This window comes from Megascapheus bottae, chromosome 18 (genome assembly GCF_031878675.1).
Source record: "Megascapheus bottae isolate mThoBot1 chromosome 18, mThoBot2.hap1, whole genome shotgun sequence".
NCBI classification, from domain to species: domain Eukaryota; kingdom Metazoa; phylum Chordata; class Mammalia; order Rodentia; family Geomyidae; genus Megascapheus; species Megascapheus bottae.
In genome coordinates, this window is record NC_143526.1 from 29,420,165 (window position 1) to 29,439,962 (window position 19,798).

At 53.3% G+C, this 19,798-nt stretch overlaps 1 protein-coding gene across 9 annotated transcripts in view; it reads right to left on the reverse strand.

The window, feature by feature from the left end:
* The window catches only part of Nol4l (nucleolar protein 4 like), a 115,965-nt gene that overhangs the window by 22,641 nt on the left and 73,526 nt on the right, over positions 1 to 19,798 (reverse strand). Inside the window, exon 1 of one of the 9 annotated variants that reach the window (XM_090352170.1) lies at positions 9,176 to 9,302. The exons of 6 other annotated variants lie outside the window; for them this stretch is intronic. The gene's annotated coding sequence lies outside the window, so the exon portion shown is untranslated. Of the gene's footprint in view, positions 1 to 6,859; positions 7,188 to 7,481; positions 7,558 to 9,175; positions 9,303 to 19,798 lie in introns of those variants that run through there. 2 more of the 9 variants (XM_090352171.1, XM_090352172.1) reach the window with 2 other exon arrangements.

Here is a 19,798-nt window from a genome sequence, read left to right on the forward strand (position 1 = left end):
GGCTCAGCCTATACTCCCTTCCTGCTCGCCAGCAGAATTTCCTGGAATCCCACAGCTTCTATACAGCACTGTGGACCCTGTGCGCCGAGTCTGGAGAACAGGAGCAGGGCTAGGACATGGCCTGAGGCCCTCAAGTCACGTTGGGAGACTCAGGACAAAACCCACATGTAAGCACTGGGCACTCTCACTCTGCCGCCCATGCAAGCACAGCCTCCCTGCTGACCACACCTCACTCACATCCACTCCAGGGGAGGGGCCTGCCCTTCAGATCCAAAGGCTGTTCTATACAAAGGGTGAAAGCTCTCTTATACGTTAGCATGGGGAAGCTGCTGGTGTAGGGTCCCTTTGGAGCCCAGAGCAAGAGGCTCTCCATCTTCCAGAGGTGCCATGGTGGCCAGCTCTGGGAGGCAGACAAGGCTTCCCAGGTCAGGCTTCCTAAGCACACTGAAATCAGGCAGACTTGTGGAGAACTAAGTAAAAGACCAGGTTTCCTGGGTTAGGGGCATGACTCAAGTGGCAAAGCCCTGAGTTCAAAACCCCAGTACCACCAAAAACAAACTAAAACTCCTTTGTAAAAGGTTTCCTATTAACTTTTGTCCCCCCTTTTGCTTTCCTTAGAGACCTAACTCTGGTCCTTGGCAAGCACTCCACTAAGAGATGTTCTCCCAGACTCAAGATTTTTTTCTAAAGACAGGATCATCTCCTCTGCACAGCACCTTAATAACAATGAAATCATATATATATATATATACATATATATGTGTATATGTATATATATGTATATGCATGTATGTATTTAAGACAGGATGCTACTATGTTATCAGGCTGGCCTTGAACTCCGGACCCTCCTGCCTCAGCCTCTGCAGTGGTGCATCACAGAAGGCACCAGCACACTGGGCTAAGTTAACTTTTAAAAGCATCACCTATTCAGAGTCTCCATTCATTCACTGAGAAAAGTATTCACTGAACACAACCGAGGGCCAAGTGCTGGCTAGATGTGGAATTTTATATGTGGACCCACAGATAAAAGTCCCCACAGAAGGGGGCTTTCCTGGAGCCCCCTCATCCCCATCCACAGAGGGCATTGTCAATAAGCAGACCATCTCGTACTGGTGGCAGTGGGGCTGCAAAGTCAACTAAAGCAGAGGACAAGGGGAGCATGACCTGCAAGGCCATTTGTTCCAATGGTCAGGGCACTGAGCAGAGCAGATGAAGGGAGACGCAGCTGTGTGTGGGTCCACATGGAATGGCCTTCTGGAAATGGGCAACAGCAAGCTGGGCACATACTACCTGCTGGAGTGCAGAGCAGCAAGACGGCAGCTGTGGCCGGGGGAGTGTTTTCTCCAGAGGTACATGGAACTGTGGGCAGGGCCATACCTACCCACTCTGGCTCAAAGCTGAGGCAGTGATTTTTCTGTTTTCTGTGTATCTGTCCTGGGGGTTTGATCTCAGGGCCTGGGTACTGTCTCTATACTTTTTTTTTTTTTTTTTTTTTTTTTTTTTTTTTTTTGCCCAAAGCTAGCATTCTACCACTGAGTCACAGCATCACTTCTGGTTTTCTGTTGGTTCACTGGAGAAAAGAGTCTCATGGACTTTCCTGTCTAGCTGGCTTTGAACCATAATCCTCAGGTTTCAACCTCCTGAATATTTAGGATTACAGGCATGAGCCACAGGCACTCAGGGTGGTATAACACATCACTATACCCAGAGGAGCTCAGGGATAATTCAGGAGGGCATGAACGGTATTGAAGCTCAGTGCTCGGCAGACAGGTGGCCAATCAAAACCAGCTCAGCAAAGCCAAAGCAATCCAGAGGCCTTTACTTATTGGGTGCAACCTACTCTCCCTAGGCCCATCAGGTAAGCAGTTAGAAGCAGGATCCTCAGATCTCAGCCTTTAAGTAGCCTGGATTACAGGCATAGCCCATGGGCACCCAGCTTGGAGTAACATTTCACCATACCAGAGGGGCCCAGATCTGAGGATCACCATTGAAAACCGGCCCTGGCAGGAAAGCACAAAAGACTTTGAGGACACAGGTACCCAGACACCAAAGCTCATACCTAACAAGTGGCAGAGCCAGATCTGTGTCACAGCATAGGCCCAGACACACCCACTTTGTGCCCCCAAACTCTGTCCATTACCATCAGCTCTGTCCTGTTCTTCCCAGTCCTCTTCTTAAGCCACCTGCTTGTCCATATTGTTAGCCCAGCCATAGCTATGTGTCTTCTCCACTTTTGAAAGTGGAGAGTAGGGTATATGCTCTAAATTCTCCACGAGGCCCCCCAAGACTTACAGAATCAACTGAACTGTCTGGCAGGATGCAGGTGTATAATGCGGATGCCACGTTAATTTGACAATTAAGGACTCTGGCCCCTCTGTGTATGGCTCTTGAATGGAGGCCATATGAAGACCTGGACCCTGACTAGTGGGTTGGCAGTAGTGTACTTTCCCCTGCTGCAGCTGTCACCACCCCACACACTGCCAAGCAAATGGACTGTACCCTACCCAGCCCTGCAGGTCCCATTGGGAAGAGGTGGGTTGTGGTTTACACTGACAATGAAATCAATTGATAAGAACATTAGGTGCCCAAATGCATGAGGTTTCTGGGAGAGGGTTTTGTGAGAGACAGGCACCCAGGGCAAGCCTATCTGCAGATCTGGTCACAACCCAGCAAAGCTTAAGCTTGCCCATCTGCCCAGGGCACAAAGCCAGTGGTAGAGCTGGGGTCTGAATCCCAACAGTCTGCACCCAGAGACCACATCTCAAAGCCAGAAGGCCACATGCCACACTTCTACCCTTAGATCTTAGTGATACAGTGCCTCAAGATGAGACCTAAAGGGAACCCACAGGGAAGCTGAATCCACCCTTAGAGAGAACATGTACACATGTACACTGTCTCTAAGAGCAAGGTACCCTGAGTATTTGCTCCATGCTTCAGACTGTTTTATGGAGAAGGGGGTGAGGAACCAGCTAAAAATTCTGACTCACGGGCATTGGGTAAAGGCTTATGGGACTCCTGCCCAGTTCCTTTGTGATGGCTTTCCCCAAAGCCCTTGGGGTTCTGCCACTTGAACCCCAGCTTTGAGAGCAGTGGTTCTATTGAAAATTGTGCAACTCTTTTTTGTTTTTCTCCTCCATTCCTGGAGCTTAAACTCAGGGCCTGAACACTGACCTTGGGTTTTCTCAAGGATAGAGCTCTACCACTTGAGCCACAGCACTATTTCCAGCTTTTTCTATGTATGTAGTATGGAGGACTCGAACCTGGGTCTTAGTGAATGCTAGGCAAACACTCTACCACTAGACCAAACTCCCTGCCAACTTTTCTTTTTTTTTTTTTTAAGAGAGAAAATGGCATGAGAAACAAACTGAAAAGTCAAACAAGTTCTGGTCAGACTGATGCAGTCACCTTCAACATCTACCATGTAGGGATGACCTGGAAAGAAGGTCCCCCCAGAGGCCTCTCTGCACCCACCTTTTGCAGCAGGGCCTCACTATCAGGGGTCAGGGCTGCCAGCACAGAGAGGAGATGGGATAACTTTAGACATATACTCAGGACCAAGCCAGGGCTGGCTAAGGGGGCTAATTGCACAGGTAATTATCAGCACATATAGCTTAGAACCCATCCTTTCTCTAAGTCCCAAGGAACCTGCAGAAGGCAGTAGTAAAGCTTCAGGCCTCAGTGCTGAGACTGAGGGGTCTCCCTGGCTCCCCCAGAGGTTACAAGTCAGTCATTTCTTGCTGGTCCCTTCTGGAATCCCAAGGGAATCTGGGCCGCCAATCTCTCCCGTGTTAACAAGCTTCAGTGTTACTTGCATTAGAAGAGTGTGTGTAATCCATTGTATCTAGGTCCTCTTTTACCACACCCAGGCTAACTGGACAGGCGGCTGTCCCTGGTGCCTCAAACCTTTGCCCTTGGACCACCTGAGGCTTTGTGGCCTTGCCCCCTTGGTAATCTTAGTCTGCCATGTATTTAGCACCATCAGGCCTGAGTCACAGTGGGTCACAGGGAAGCAGGCCCAACTGCTCTCCTGGCAAAGGGAACTCTCCAGTGACCAGGGTGACAGGTGGCACCAAGGCAGCCTCTGAGACACACCCCTGCCTGGGAGTCCTGACTCTGGACAGAGAAAGAGGAGTTGACTGCTCTTATCTTCAGTCCAAAATTCAGGTGCAAGTTCAGTGTCTCTCCACCCAGCTGGGAGGCCCTTGGTCCTCTGTTGGCAGTCAAGCTAGTGCCAACCACAGCCCTGCTGTCCCAGGAAGAGGGGACCCAGAGATGGAAGGGGAATGGTGGGAGCAGGCCTGTATCCATGGCTGTAACTATGGGCAGGTGCTATCAGTAACCTGATTCTTTTACAACTGGGGTCGATTTCTCTGGAACTGGGTTCCACTGCCTCCTCCAGGACTTGGGATCCTGGGGCGTGCCTCCCACAATATTTTCCAGGCCTTTCCTTGGAGCTGTAACTCTATCTCTACCACTTGCCTGAGAAAGAAAAGGAGGAGGTTTTGCTGAGAAATGAGTGCAACAGTAAGCCACACGCTGGGACCAGGAGCTCTGGGTGTGTGTTTCAGGAAAGGCTGAGGGGGCAGGGATGGGCAGGAGATGCTTCTGGGCCAGGCAGGAAGTAGATCCCTTCTGTACAGCCCCCGCCCTCCTGAGTTTGTTGACCAGCTGGAAAGAATACTAGCTCGAGCAGCTATCCCAGCACCAGATCTATACCAAGCAGGTGGGCAACATGATGTGGGAGGTGGCACAGCTTCTCCACCCAGTGTTTGGCACTGCCTCTGGAGCACCTGCTCGGCCCCTGCCAAGCCTGGGAATACTCCAACCCCGGCTCCACCTCTGGGAGCATTTATGTTCACCTCCTCTGAGCATGCCAGGAAGGTACTGAACCACATTTGACCCCAACTTAACCACTTCAGTTCATCAGATGGCTCATTAATGGAAGGTAAAAACCACCGGGATCCGGACCAACAAGGGGTTCAGACCCCTGTTATGATTTGGCTGCAGGGATGAAATAGGAGGGGTTGGGGATCTGCGTCAGATCCTGGCTCCTCTAGGCTCCCAAAGTTACTGCTTCATGCTACACCCTGAGCCCACCTGGTCACTGGGGGAGGAGACCTGCCTTCCGGGGACACTCCCCTGCACAACTGTACTCCTTCCTGCTAGCAGGCCTCCTCTGCTTACTAGCCACACAAGCACAAGCTCTTCTGGGAAATGTGAAGCAGGGAGGGCTGAGCTCCAGCCAATCACCTACCACACTGTAGGTATCCTCTCCCTCTCCCTCTCTCCCACACATGCACACGCACACACGGAGTGTCTGTCAGAACCACGTTCACATCTACATGTGCACGCTCTGCTGTCCTTGCGGTAATGGATGCCTGGATGCTGGGAGTGAGCGTTTCCCACACCTTCCCACTAGTGGATGGAGGGTAAAACGGGCTTTTGTTCCTAAGCAAAGGCAACTGGCTGTTTTCCCAGCATTCCTCACCGTGAGGGCCTTGCTGAGACTCTCAGCCCCTGCCATCCACAGGGGTCTCCTTAAAAGGGACACTGGAGACATGAGCTTGGACAGACAGGCTTCTTCCAATCAAAGGAGTAGGTAAGGAAAACCACTCTGACCTATTCTCCCCCTACAGGACTGTCCCTTCCAAGAAAAGAACCTGGACACGACAAAAAGAAAAAAACAAAAAGTTCTTAAGCAACTCAGGGGTGGACTGGCTCCTTATGGCCAAGGGTGGTCAAGGGCACACCAAAGCCATCCTCCTCAGCTGGGAAGAAGGCTTGCAGCTGATGGGAAGGTGTGAATGGAGTGGGACATGCAGGCATGGAGCAGGATGAGATGTCTATTATTCAAAAGCACATTTAGGCTTCAATGGCTTTCCAACCAAGGAGTAATTTACTACCAGGGAGTTAAAGTAATGGCCAGAGCTAAGGTCACAGTTGGGCTTTAAAAGAAAAAGAAAAAACAAAACCAAAAAGACCAACAACAACCAAAAAAAAAACAAACCCAACAACAGATCAACTGGCTTGCATCTTCAGGGGTTAGGACAGGGGACCTGGTCCCATCACTACAGGTTCTCCCCAGAAGACTGAGCGCTCCTCCCACATTTCCACAGGCCCCCCACTTGGTGGTGGGGAGCTAGGAGGGGGTTTCCAGCTGATTTTGGGATAAGTAGGGCTTTATCTCAGGGGAGAATCTATTTCAGGCCACAATCCTCAGAAAGAGGAGGAAATCACATAGTCCAAACACCATCTCAGGTGAAATCAGGAGGTTATTCATCTCCCCTCAGAGCAGACAGAAAGAAAAATCAATGTTTTAGAGAGGTGGGGGGAGGTTCCATTTGAATTAATGGGTTTGTGGCTTCTCCATTGATCTCCGCCTCTTCACACTTTCTTTTTGTGCTTTTGTGCTCTTGGGGAGAGGGGAGGGAGGAAGGACTACGGAATGGGGGGGGGGGGGTAGGCCTCCCGATAAGGAGAAGGACGGTCTAACCTTAACCTTTCTCCAGGAATAATGCTAATTAGCCAGGCTTAATGAGAACTTCCCCCAGGAAGCGCGGCCGGGTAGGGGGCGACCAGCAGGGGCGGCCCGACTCCGACGACGCGCGGCTGCGAGCGGGAGGAGGGTGACTTCTGGACCCGAGCCGCAGCCCCAAGACGCGGGCCGCACTCCCCGCTTTCCACAAACCGCTCGGCCGGGCCCCGAATCCGGCCCCGGAGGGCGCGCAGGGCGGCGGGGAGGGGGCGGAGGGGTCAGCCCAACTTCACCCGGCGCTGCCCGCCCGCCGGCCGGCCGGCCGCCACCCTCAGCCGGTGCCCCCTGGCCGCGGGTGCCCGCGGCTCCGCCCGGGCGCCGTACCTGAGCGGGGCACTCGGGCCCCTCGCGGAGGGACGGGCCCTGCCAAAGTGGGCTCAACTCCTCAAACCGCGTCTCAACTCCCCGCCACTCGGTGCTCCCCGGGCTCACTCGTCTCCCCGAGCCCGGTCCACTTCCCTCCTCCCGCGGCGGCGGCGCCCCGAGCCCGGCCCCCCGCGGGCGTCTTCTCCCGGGACGCGGATCCCGGCCCGCTGCAGACCGTGTGGCCGCGGCACAATACCGCGGCGCGGCGCGCACAATCACCGCCCCCCGGACCGGCGGCGCGCACCGCTCGGGAGTGGGGTGCGCCCGGCAGCCCGCGCACCGGGGCCAGGCACACCCCTCGGTATCCCTGCGGCCCCTGCCGTGCCGCTCCAGCCCCCACCCCCGCCACGCTCGGCCACACCGCCCCCCCCCCGCCCCAGCCCACTCCGCCCGGGGCGCAGTCACTCGCCCTCGTCCGCTCCTCAGACCCGGCGCAGGCGGCCCCCCAGGAGCTCCCCTCCCGGAACCCCCAGCCCCCCCGCCCCCCTAACCGCAGCTCAACGGCCGGCGACAGGAGCAGGGGGGCGGCGGCCGGGGCCCCGAAGAGGCCCGATCAGCGGGTCGGGGCCGGACTCCGTACCTGGGCGGGCGGCGAGGCGGACACGGCCGGTCCGGCTCCCCGAGTGAACGGGGCGGGCGGCGGTGACAGCCCCACCGCTCCAGCTGCTGCTGCTACCGCCGCGGCCGCCCGGGGAGAGGGGATGGCACCGCCGCGGCGCGTCACGGCCTGGCCCGGGGGCGGGGGTGGCCGGGGGGAGGGCCCAGGCGGGCGGCGGCGGCGGCGCCGCGGCCGGGAGGAAGGGGGAGGGGGCACCGGGCACGGGGAGGCGGGGGAGGGGGGCGGGACCGGGCACGGGCGGGGGCCGGGGGGAGGGGAGCTCGGGGAGGACGCACGCAGGGGGAGTGGGAGGAGCACGGGGGAGGAGGAGGAGGAGGGACTGGAGAGAGGGGGGGCACGGGGGGGGGACGAGAGGAGGCACCCGGGGAGAGGGAAGAGGGGAGGGGAGAAAGAAGGGTGGGGAGCGGGGAGAGAGGGGGCGCTCGGCCAGGTAGGGGTGTGGGCGCGCTGGACGCGGCGCGGTGCACTGGGGCGGAGGTGCTCTTAAGGGAGAAGCGCGTTGGGGAGGGTGCTCGCGGGGGGCTGCGCCGGGGACCCGAGGCGGAGCGCGGGGCTGAGCCTGCCCCCGGCTCCGGGAGGCCGCGGTCCCCGCTCGGGTCTCGGGATCGGGGAGGCGGGGTGCCTGGCAGGCTGTCTGCGTTCAGGCCAGGAGGGGGAGACTTGGCCTGAAGAAAGTGACTCAGGCACCTCCTGGAACTCTCGGCGCCCCGGGGCCTTGAGCCGGCCCTCGACCCCGGCGCGGGACGCAGTTCCCAGGGAATTGGGGTCCTGATCGGGCAGGGGCTGCCGGGCCAGAGGCTTGGCCTCAGAAGGTGAGGTCCCAGTGATATCCCGGCTGGGGAAAGCCCGGCACGTGGCGGGCTCTCGGGCGGGCCCCCACCCCTCCGCGGGGTCCCTCTTTTCTTGATCAAGTTCAAGCTCGAGATCCTCGGAGCGCTCGCCACCGGCCGCCCCCTCCCCTCCCTCCCCTCCCCTCCCCTGGCCCTCCCTCCACCCCGCACCGTCCCCACTCTTCCTTTGTCTCTTTCCCACCATTTAGTTTCCTCCCCGCCCCAGCCCCGCTCCTCCCCGCCCCTGGCGGGCGCCCGCCTCCGGGCTGCGCTCACCTGTCCGACCCAAATGTCCCGGCGAACCTGGGCGCCCGCCGCCCGCCCCGCCCCGCCCCGCCCCGCGGTCATTGTGCTCGGCGGGACCGCACGCCGCCGCCGCTCCGCACCGCGCGCCGGCTTCAGTCGTGAAGTCACCGGACAACACCCAGAACGCTGCCCAGACCCGGGCGCGCTGGCCGCCGAGGGCTCGGTCCCGCGCGCGAGGCGGCCTCGCCGACCCGAGCCTTCGCCTCCCGCCGCCGCGGGGGCCAGGGACGGCGGGACGGGGCGTCGCTGGGCGCCGAGCGGGGCGGGGGGTGGTGGACCCGCGACTTCGGGTCGGACCGTAGCGAGCTGGCCCCCAGATAGCAGAATGTAGACAGATTCCCGAGAGGTGAAATGGGTGAGGGTAGATGGCTCCCCACCCCCAGTCCCACCCCCTAATCTACAATAGATCGGCCACGGAGGGTGAAGCTCGCGCTTGAACAGCGGGGGGGGCAGCGAGATGTGTGTGGAATCCTATGGGGAATGCCCTCCCTTTGAAAAATAAATAAAATGAAAACCAACCTAGCAAAGATCCCACCTCCTTGTTCCTGGGGTCGCATCGGAAGAGGAAGGGCAATTTCTACGGATTCCTTTACGCGAACGCTCATTCCGTGGAACCGGCAGAGGAGAGAAAAGGAGACAGCCGCGGCAATTGTTTGCAATTTTGAAAACAGACTGCCTTTAACCCTCCAACTTTTTTTCTGTTTAAAAAAAAGGCTTTTTCTTTCTTCCACTGAAAGCTTCGCATTGTGAACAATCTAAGGTAGGCAAGGCTCCCTCTACGGGCGAGAGCCGGAACCTCGCCACCACAGGTTCTGAGCTCAGTTCCTAGCCCTCCCTGAGAAAGAGGAAGATGGTAACGCTTCTGATGAATGGCGCGGCGGCGACTGCACGCTGCTCATGCTAAAGAGTTAGCCCTCCACGTCAAACTCCTGCCCTTGCTCTTTAAAAGACAGTTGGTGCATGCGACTCCTTAGCACCAGTTATCCCTGAAATCAAATGTGTTTTCAAAGCAGTCTCTCTTCTGGTTTTCTCCAGTGTACATTCACTTCTCCTGAGGGATGTGGGAATTCAGGGGACTTTACAACCCACATCGGCTGGTTTCTGCCATGAGTACAGTGGTCACAGGCTGCCTAGTTCACACACCGGGAAATGTGGGTGTTTCCGACATGGGGCTGCCCTTCCTCACTCTGCAAATGAGATGATTCCAGCTGAAGTTTTCCTGTCTCTTCCCAACACATTTCTAGAGACCTTTCGCTTCTCCTGACCTGAGTCACTATTTCACAGCGGTGGCTGACATCTGGGCTTGAAATATAAGGCCAAATCCAACTGAAGTTCAAAGGTGGAATTGAACCCAGATAACCCACCTCTTCTCTGACTAATAAAAGGCAGTAGTGCTGCCCAGAAGGGCAGAGCTGTGATTTTCTCTAAGCATGAAATGTGAACTCATTTACCATCTCTGAGATAAAACAGCCCTGGCCCCTTCCACCCACAGAAGGCAGTGGAGCACCTTGGAAGGAGCTGGCTGCCTGGCAGCGCTGTGAATTCCGAGTTTCCTGTGTGTGAAGCCACAGGAACCTCCCAGGCCTTGTCCCTCCCGCAGGAGCTGCCACTCCTTAGGTAACCTTGGGCTGGCTGTTTTCAATGTCCTTGTGCCTCTGGCCAGCTCCCTCTATCCTTAAAGTGGCCACAGCCTGGGTCCCCCAATTGGGTGACCCAGATTTCTGACCACTAGTTCAACTAGCTCCCAGTCTGGGGGGAGACCAACAGGGACAGCCACTCCTCTCTCTGTTGGGGGGGTAGTACGGGGAAGGGGGCCAGCAGTCACCACCAGGCTCTGCAGTGGGAGCTTTTGTGAATATGCTTGAGATGTGCTCTGTGGAGCATCCCAGCAGTCTCATAAGCATTCCCCTAAAGTGGGGGCCTGGCCAGAGGACCCAAAGGCTTGCTCTTATTTGGAATGGCAGGATCTTTGTGTGACCAGAGTGGACACTGTTCAAACATCACAAAGCATTTAAAACTCCACTGATCCCCAACAAGTTATTTATTAATGAGAGGGGAAATGGAGTGATGGAACAGACACTTCCCAACCAAGCCCTCAGACCAGCTCCCCCAAAGTGGGGGTACCTGACATGAAACATCTGCCTCCTGAAGGGACATGGAAGAAGACATCATCACGGGTGCTGAGTGCCCCCCAATCCAGGTTCTCCTCCCACTGAATCTGACAGCCAGGAAATAATCAGATCAGAAATCAGAAAGACACTCTCCACAGTACAACAGTCTGGATTCTTCAAAACCCCCAGAGTCATCAGATTGCCTGTTCTACATTATGAGACTAAAGGGAATGACAGATAAATACTGTGAGTCCTGGTTGGATCCTGGATACAGAATTTAGACAAGGGGTAGAGAGATGGGATAGGATCAGACTGCAGGAAGGGTCAGAGGATGTACCCCCTCCCTAGAAGTAAATCAAACTGCCCTGAAAGGAAATAGAGTGTGGCCTCCAAGATGGGGGAGTAAAAGGGGGCCAGAGATTAGTGCAAAGGTCCTGAAATACAGCTCTCAGTGGGAGAACAGTACATGTGCACACTGTACATATCTGTGTATGTTAAAGACATCGTCTTCCAATGCAACCCAGGCTGGCCTTGAACTTGTGATTTTTCCATCTATGCCTCCCAAGTGCTGAGATTACAGGTGTATACCATGGTATACACTAGCCAGTTTTTCTTTACTTGGCTGCAGTCTCAATCAGTGTGACGCGTTTGCCCAGAGCTAGGAGAAGCAGTCTAATCCTGTGCATGCATTCCTTCTCTACTCAGAGAAATTTCCCATTATGAATATAGCTAAAAGCCTGATTTGTTGAAAACTATTGCTAAAGGTAAGAATAACACATCCATTATTCTCCTTTTTCAGATATGTCTTGCTTTAAAATATCAACTAATTTCGGCTACTCTAAAGCCTATAACACCCCAGCTGCTGGCAGAACCACGTTGGCTTTGTCTGGTCTGGCCTTGCATAGTCCTTTGGCTTGTTTAATCTCCTCCAGTTGCTCTCTGGGAATTCTGACTGACTCTGTGGTCAGCCAGCTCTCAACTGACACCCCCGACTGGTGACATGTCCCTGATGGTCTTCTGGCAATTACTGTCCTAGGGTACTCCCAGTTCCCCACCAGATACCTTAATTCCCCAACCTGACCCTAAAGCAGGGCTGAGCAGAGTCCCAGGGCACCAGGAACATAGTACCTAAAGCCTCCTGCAGGACATGGCCCTAAGGAAGGCCTCTAGCAGAGCTCTGTTTTTGTTTTGTTGTGTTTTTTGGTTTGTTTGTTTTGTTTGGGTTGTTGTTGTTGGTCATGGGGCTTGAACTCTGGGCCTGGGCACAGTCCCTGAGCTCTTCAGATCAAGACTACCGCTCTACCCCTTGAACCACAGAGCCACTTCTGGTTTTCTGTTGCTTAACTGGAGATTTAAGTGCCCGGGCTGGCTTTGAACCTCCTCAGATCTCAGCCTCCTCAGTAGCTAGGATTACAGGTATGAGGCACGGGCACCCAGCCAGAGCTCTGTTGGAGCCCCAATTCCACTGGAACCCACTCTTGCTCTCCTCCTTAGCCCTTTTGGAGAAGCTCAGTCAAGAGAGCAAGGCCAGCCCCTGCTCTGCACTTGCACTCCTGCCTATGCTCAGCAAGCTGTGCCCTAAAAAGCACACCATGGGGACCCTTCACAAGAGTCCCCACCAGAAAAGCCTGCAGTCACCCGTGGAGAGATGACATCTGTGCCCAGGACCCTGCTCAGTGAGGGACCAGCCCCACAAGCTCACAAGCATGTGTCTATGTGCAGACTATCACAAGCTGTACAGCTCCAGGACTAGAAAGTTCTAGAGTAATCAAAGACAATCTGTGCTACTAGGAGGCACAGTGGGCCTGTGACCCCAGCTTCCCAGAAATGAGAAATATAGTGCTTTAAGACTAATCTGGTCAAAACGTTGTCCATCTCAATCAATAAGCTGGATGTGGTGTCGTTTGCCTGTCTCTTCAGTGGCAAAGGAGGCTATAGGTCGGAGGCTCCCGGTCGGAGGCTGGCCTGGGTAAAAATGGAAGACCCTATGGAAAAATGACTAAAGCAAAAAGGGTTCAAGTGGTAGAGGACCTGCCTAAGCAAGTGTGAGGCCCTGAGTTCAAACACAAGTACTGCTGAAAAGAAGTCAAGCTGGCAGTCACTTTGCTGGAGGGAGCTCCTAGAAGGAGCACCAGGGATTGGCAGGGTATGGCAGTGTGTGATCCTTAATAAGCTGTCTGCTCTGTGGCATGTGCTCCTTCCTCCTGTGGGGACAATAAGTGACTAATAAAGGTCTGAAAAGGGACATGAGCCAGGCCAGTGGGTTCCCCCCATACACACACACCATCTCCAGGCCCCAGTGTGGGTGGTATTCCATCAGCCAGTGATGACAAGTGACAAGGCTGAGAACGGCGGTGTCACTGGGCACAGGAGGACTGGGGACTCTAGGAGGAAGGGACCAGAGGATGCCAGTCACAGAGCTGGGAGTTTGGCAGCCCCAGGATCTGGATGGAGTTGTGTGCATCTCAGGGTGTGTGGTGGACCCTGCTGAGGTGAGGCCTGGGGCCAGATGGTCCAGATGGCACCATGCCCATGGGGTGTATCTGGATCTGGAGTACACGGAGACACTCCTCCCTCGAACCAGGAGAGTGAGAAGCAGCTGGACCCAGGGCTTCTGCAACCTGAGGGGCAGCCTTAGCAGTCAGCTCCCAGTGGGTGACTCAGGGAAGTTTAGGCCTCCCCACCATTCCCAGCCCCAAGAGAACAGGCAGCATCTGTTACAGGCCCTGAGTTGCTGCATGGCTGTACCCCAGGTTAGGACGAGGATAACAGCCAAAGTTGGGATCTAAGCTGTCACACGGGGATTTGGCTGGTGCTGGGCTTGGGCACTTGATGGTCAGCAGCCAGCAGGAGAGTAATGGGGGAGAGGAGATGGACCCATTCTTCATCAGCTGCTTCTTCAGACTAACCTCAGAAAGTCACATAACCTTTCTAAGCCTTGGTTTCTTCATCTGTAAAGCATTCCTTCTTAAGCAACATTGCTGGTGTTGCTTGAGACAAGCATGTCAAAAAGACTGCTGAGTGGGGCACTGGTGGCTCACACCTGTAATTCTAGCTGCTCAGGAAGCTGAGATCTGAGGATCGCAGTTCATAGCTAGCCCGGGCAGTAAAGACTGTGAGACTCTTATCTCCAATTAACCACCAGAAAACCAGAAGTAGTGCTGTGGCTCAAGGAGTTGGGTGGTAGTCTTGATCTGAAGAGCTCAGAAACAGTGCCCAGGCCCAGAGTTCAAGCCCCGCGACCCACCAAAAAAAAAAAAAAAAAAAAAAAGACTGACTTGGGCCAGGCGTGTGGCCTACTGGTAGAGTGCTCCCCTAGCATGCACAAAGCCCTAAGTTTGATTCCTTGGTACCATATACACAGAAAAGGCCAGAAATGTTGCTTTGGCTCAAGTGGTAGAACTCTAGCCTTCAGAAAGCCCAAGGACAGTGCTCAGGCCCTGAGCACTGAGTTCAAGCCCAGAACTGGCAAAAAAAAAAAAAAAAAAAAAAGACTGGCCTAGGGGGAAACTGGAAGAAAGTGAATGAAGGGGTGACATTGTTCCCGCCACCAAAAAAAGTACTTACTATCTCACTTAAGAAATGGTACCCCCCTCTGTACAACACTTAACAGTAATAATAAAGTTCTATTTTTAAAAGGACTGCCTTGAGGGGCTAGGAGTTTGGCCTAGTGGTAGAGTGCTTACCTAGCATGTACGAAGACCTAGGTTCGATTCTTCGGTACCACATACATAGGAAAAAGCTGCAAGTGTTGCTGAGGCTCAAGTGGTAGAGCTTTAGCCTTGAGAAAGTCCAAGGACAGTGCTCAGGCCCTGAGCTCAAGCCCAGGACTGGCAAAAAAAAAAAAAAAAAAAAAAAAAAAAAATGCCTTGGGCCCCGAGTTTGGCCTAGTGGTAGAGTGCTTGCCTAGCATGCATGAAGACCCAGGTTCGATTCCTTGGTTCCACTTACATAGAAAAAGCCAGAAGTGGTGCTGTGGCTCAAGTGGTAGAATGACAGCTTTGAGCCACCACACCTGGGATTCCAGGTATGAACCACCAAGCTGAGCTAATGACTTGCTCTTGAGGCTGAGCAGTATGGCCTAGAGGAGGCACACCTGGATGAGTACTAGGGATGAGGGCTGTGGTCAAGTTAGTGACAGCCATCAGCAAGCACTTATTGAGCCCCTACTGTGTTCCTAGGGCCCACTCCAGAGGCAGACCCAAGCCTGTCCCTGTGAGATTGACAGGGTTGGAGCCCTCCTCTGGGACATGCCTGTATTAAGGCTGGTGTGAACAGGGCTCTTTCTCACTCTCCCTATGGTGTCAAACAAGTCACTCCATTGCTCTGAGCTTGAAGCTACAGTTTCCTGGTACCAGGAAGCCCCTTTGCATATTCTCTCTCGCTCTCTCGCTCTCTCTCTCTCTCTCTCTCTCTCTCTCTCTCTCTCTCTCTCTCTCTCTCTTCCCTCTCTCTCTCTCTCTCCCCACCCCTCTACACACACACACACATTCCCACACCCCCTCTCTCCTATTTTTCCCTCCCTGCCCCAGCCTGACATCTTATCACACAAAGCCACTACCAATTTCCATTGATGGCACCCAGGACATACCAGAAACTGTGGAAGACCCCAGCATCCCTGATACCCCAAGTCAATATCTTCCTTTGTCTTTCCCAAGTACAGAAAGCAGAAATTGAAACCTTCCTTTCCTAGCCTCCTTTGCATGTTTCTAGCCAACGTGATCCCAATGAAAGCCCACTGGCAACTTTCTGGGAAAGTGTTTGCTCTGGGGTACTTGACTTGTAATGCCCCTTTCCACTTTCTTCTGTGTTGTCAGTGCAAGGTCAGCTAACTGGCAGCCATGAGGAAAAGGTCAGCAACACTGCAGGGATATCAACTCAGCACTGTAGACATTAGAGCCCTCCACTCTCCTTGTTTCAGGAGTAAAGTAACCATGTTTCATGACACAGGCAACGAGGGTCTTGCATTTGTCATCCTTAGCACCCTTTACCGACAGGCAGCACTCTTGTCTATGCATGGACTAAATAGGAAAGACACCCTCCCCCAGCCCCTGGATGAGGCCTTCTGTCTAACATGGACTCCTGTGAGAGGACATGGGTGCTGGTGCTGGAGCGAGGAAGTCAAGCTCTCAGTTCCTTCATTCATGCACTCTGGAAGGGAAGAGCAGAAGAGATTGGCATCTCCTCCTCCTAGAAGTGTCTAGATTATAGGTGCCATCAATTCCTGTCTTACCTACTCCCTTCTTCCTCCCTCTCCCTCCCCCCTCTTCTCTTCTTTCCTTCTTCCCTCTCCCTCTTCCTCCCCCCTCCTCTTCTCTCTCCCCCCCTTCTTTCCTTCTTCTCCCTCTCATTCCCTTCTCTTCCCCTCCCCACTTGTGGTTCTGGGATTTAAACTCAACATTTGAGCCATGTCCCCATCCCTTTTTGCTTTTAGGTTATTTTTAAGATAAGCTCGATGTTTATGCCTAGAGCTGGCCTTGAACTGTAATCCTCCTACTTGTGGCCTTCCAAGCAACCAGAATAACAGACATGAATCATCTTATGTGGTTTGTTTCCATTTTGTTGTTTTGGGGGAGATGGTCTTGAAATGCAATCCTCTTAACCACTACCTCCCAAGTAGCTGGGATTATAGGCTTGAGCTACTCTGCTACTCTTCTTATGGCATTAGAGCCACTCCACACACTCATGGTTGTTTAAAGCCTTGTGGGCTGGTGAGGCAGACTGGTACATCCCCCCTCGCACACTCACCCTAGTTCCCTAGTTGTCCCTACCCCAGAGCCTTTGCATTTGCTCCGTCCTTGGCCTGGGAAGCCTGTGCCTCCATTTCCAGAGGACTGGCCACTTCCTGTCATCCATGTCTTGGCTCACATCACCTCCTCAGAGGTCTCTTTAAAGTATAGCCAATTGTCTTAGTGCACTTTGTCCCAAACACTGCATGTCTGCAGGCTTTTTCCTCATCTCCATGGCCTGTGAGCACCCTGGCGTGGACACATTATCAGTCTCAGTTACTCCTCAGTGCTCAGAACAGCATCCAGCCGGCCCTTGGTAGGGATTTTGAGTGGGCAAAGGAGGGAGTTTCTTAAACCACACAGTGTGTTGTGGAGTGGGCAGGGGTGTGGATGATGCCTGCCTGCCTAGGGGCTACACATTTTACTCTTGAGTAAAACAAAGCTAGTAGCACAAATTCACAGAGCAGCACCATAGCCTCAAGGAGGAAGAGGAGGAGGAGGAAGAGGAGGAGGAGGAGGAAGAGGAGGAGGAGGAGAAAGAGGAGGAGGAGGAGGAGGAGGAGGAGGAGGAGGCAGCGGCAGCAGCAGCAGCTTGTTAATGAGGTAAACACAATCACAAGCAGGAAAAGCCCAGCCTGCTTCTCCAGTCCACCCAAAGCCATTATCTCTAATTGATCTCCAGACATCAGCTGCCCAAGCCAAGTCTGAAACCCTCCTGCCTCCTCCAGATCCACTTACAAAGCCGGAGGCCACTACCCACAGCAAGGCTACGGCGGCCCACCCAGGACCCCACATAAACAGGACAAGAGTCAGGTGGGTCAAGGAGCCACAGAAAAGCCACGGCCTCCTAATAAGCTGTCTGGGCACTGGGGCACCCTAGAAAAGAACAGGAGCCAGTGAGTGAGAAGGCCTCAGAGACTCCCAGGGGCTGGATGAGAGAGGTGTTTTCCTCCTACACCAGCAGGAGGATGAAAAACAGTGCACAATAAGTAAGTAAGCAAATAAATAAATAAATAGGCAGGACTTGGGCCAGAGATAACTTATCTCCTTTGGATCTACCAGGCAGGCCTAGTCGGGTCACAGGTCAGTCACCACCTCAGCCACCATCTGGAGGCTTGCAGCAGCTCCTTCCTGACCCAGCCTTTCCTGTTTGGTTGGGCTTCTCTCATCCTTCAGGAAGAGCTCTGAGGGTCAAAACTGCTCCCCTTATTTGTTCTTGGAGGCCCCAGGAGCAGCTCCCATCCTTGGCCCAATGTGCATGCAGGCTCCCTGGGTTGCATCAGGTGACTCTCCCATCCTCACTGGAAAATTATGGGCACATCCTTTCTTGGATAATGAAGTTAAAAGGCCACCTTAGCATCCTTGGACTGTCTCCAACTAGGAAGGGAGCTGAGCCTAAGGAGCAGGCAGAGGTGTCCACCACCCATCGAGGCCTGGCTGCCGAGGCAGGATGTTGGCTGTTGGGCTTCTCTCCCACAGGGTGAAGTGAAGCAGAGGAGAGAGGTGGCAGGCCACTTAACTGGCTACCTTCATTTTCCTGGAGAATTTGGAAGTTGAAGGAAATTTCTAGAACGGCACCTAGGATGTTCAATGACACACATGGATCACAGAAGTAATGTCGGTGACAGAGATGCTTCACAAGCAGCTTTCACACATCTCTTTGATCTGCTTCTTTCCAGTTCCTAGATTCCAACAGTGCTTCTGGCTCCCAGGCTACCCTGGTGGTGAGTTCAACAGAAAGGCCTGGCTAGGTGTGTGCTTTAATTCTGCCATGCTCATCAGTGGGACTTCTGCCTGGGTTTTCTTCTCCAAGAGGGGTGCTCGGATATTTGGGCAGTAAACAGGAAGTCATTTTTCAAAGTAATTCTTTTCAAGCCAATAAAACTTTTGAAGAGAAGGGGAGGAAGACTGTCCTATGAAATACTAAAACATATTTGAAAGCCTTAAGCAGGGTGGTGCTGGTTCTTGCATAGTAAAAAATAGACGTAGATCGGCTTCAGAGAACATTTTGGTAAGTTGTAAGGGCAGCAACTCTAGTCAGTGAGGGAAAATTGGTGTTAATATCAGCATGATTAGTGGTCTGTGGATTGAACTCAGGGCTTTACATATGGTAGACAAGTGATCTACCACTGGGCTACCTGGCTACATGCTCAGCCGGAAATAAACTATTTAATTAAAAAAAGAAACTGCCAAGACAAAAGGTTGAACACTGCCAAGACAAAAAGGTGAACACTGGTGGCTCACACCTGTAATTCTAGCTACTCAGGAGACAGAGATCAGAGGATCACGGTTCAAAGCCAGCCAGGACAGGAAAATCCATGAATTTTCTTATCTCCAATTAACCACCAGAAAACTGGAAGTGGAGAGGTGGTTCAAAGTGGTAGAATAGCCTGGAGCAAAAGAGCTCAGGGACACCAACCAGGCCCTGACTTTAAGCACCACCACTAACAACCCCCCCCCCAAAAAATGAACATAATCACATACCAAGCTAAACTAAGATAAGCTGCAAACGGACCTGAGACAAAACAACAAAGACTGAACATGAGAATACATGTTCCTTCTACTCCCAGTGGAGGGGCCTCTGTAAGCAAACAACCCAATAATGAGAATACACATTTGTTGGGTTTTGAAACAGGGTCTTTCTTTTTATGTAGCCTAGCTCTCCTTGAACTTGTGATTCTCCTGTTTCCACCCCCCAAGTGCAGAGTTCAGCTTCCATTTTTATTTCCTGGTACTAGGGTTTGGACTTAGGATGTCATGCTTGCTGAGTAAGTACTGTAAACTGAGCCAAGCTTCTAGGATTTTGGTTTTTCAGTGATTCTCCAACAAAAGGAATTGGACTTCCTAGGAGATTGCCAGGGTGGGAGATATACCAGGTGACCTTGGGCTATTTTATAGTACCAAGAGGTAAACAAACAAACAATAACAATGCTATAAACCAAACCAAAACAAAAGCAAAATGAACACAAAAAGAGAAAAGCCAGAACACTGCTGGGGGATCAGGGGAGGGGGCTGAGAAAAGTATGGGAGTCAATTGGAAGGGCTTTTGGTGGCCCAATCTGGGACCATTTGTCCAACACGATAGAAGACTGGACTACAAGTCAAAGTGTAACATAAGCAGCCATGGTGTCGGGCATATACAAATGATGGGATGCCAGAGGACCCACACAGTTCCTGTCACCACAACTGGAAATAACTTGGGTGGGTTCTTCTCTTTTATTTCCTCTACAATATCTTTAGGCAAGGGCTGCGCATGGTGACAGCAGGAAGACTTGCAAAGGACACTCTAGGTGTGGGCTTTC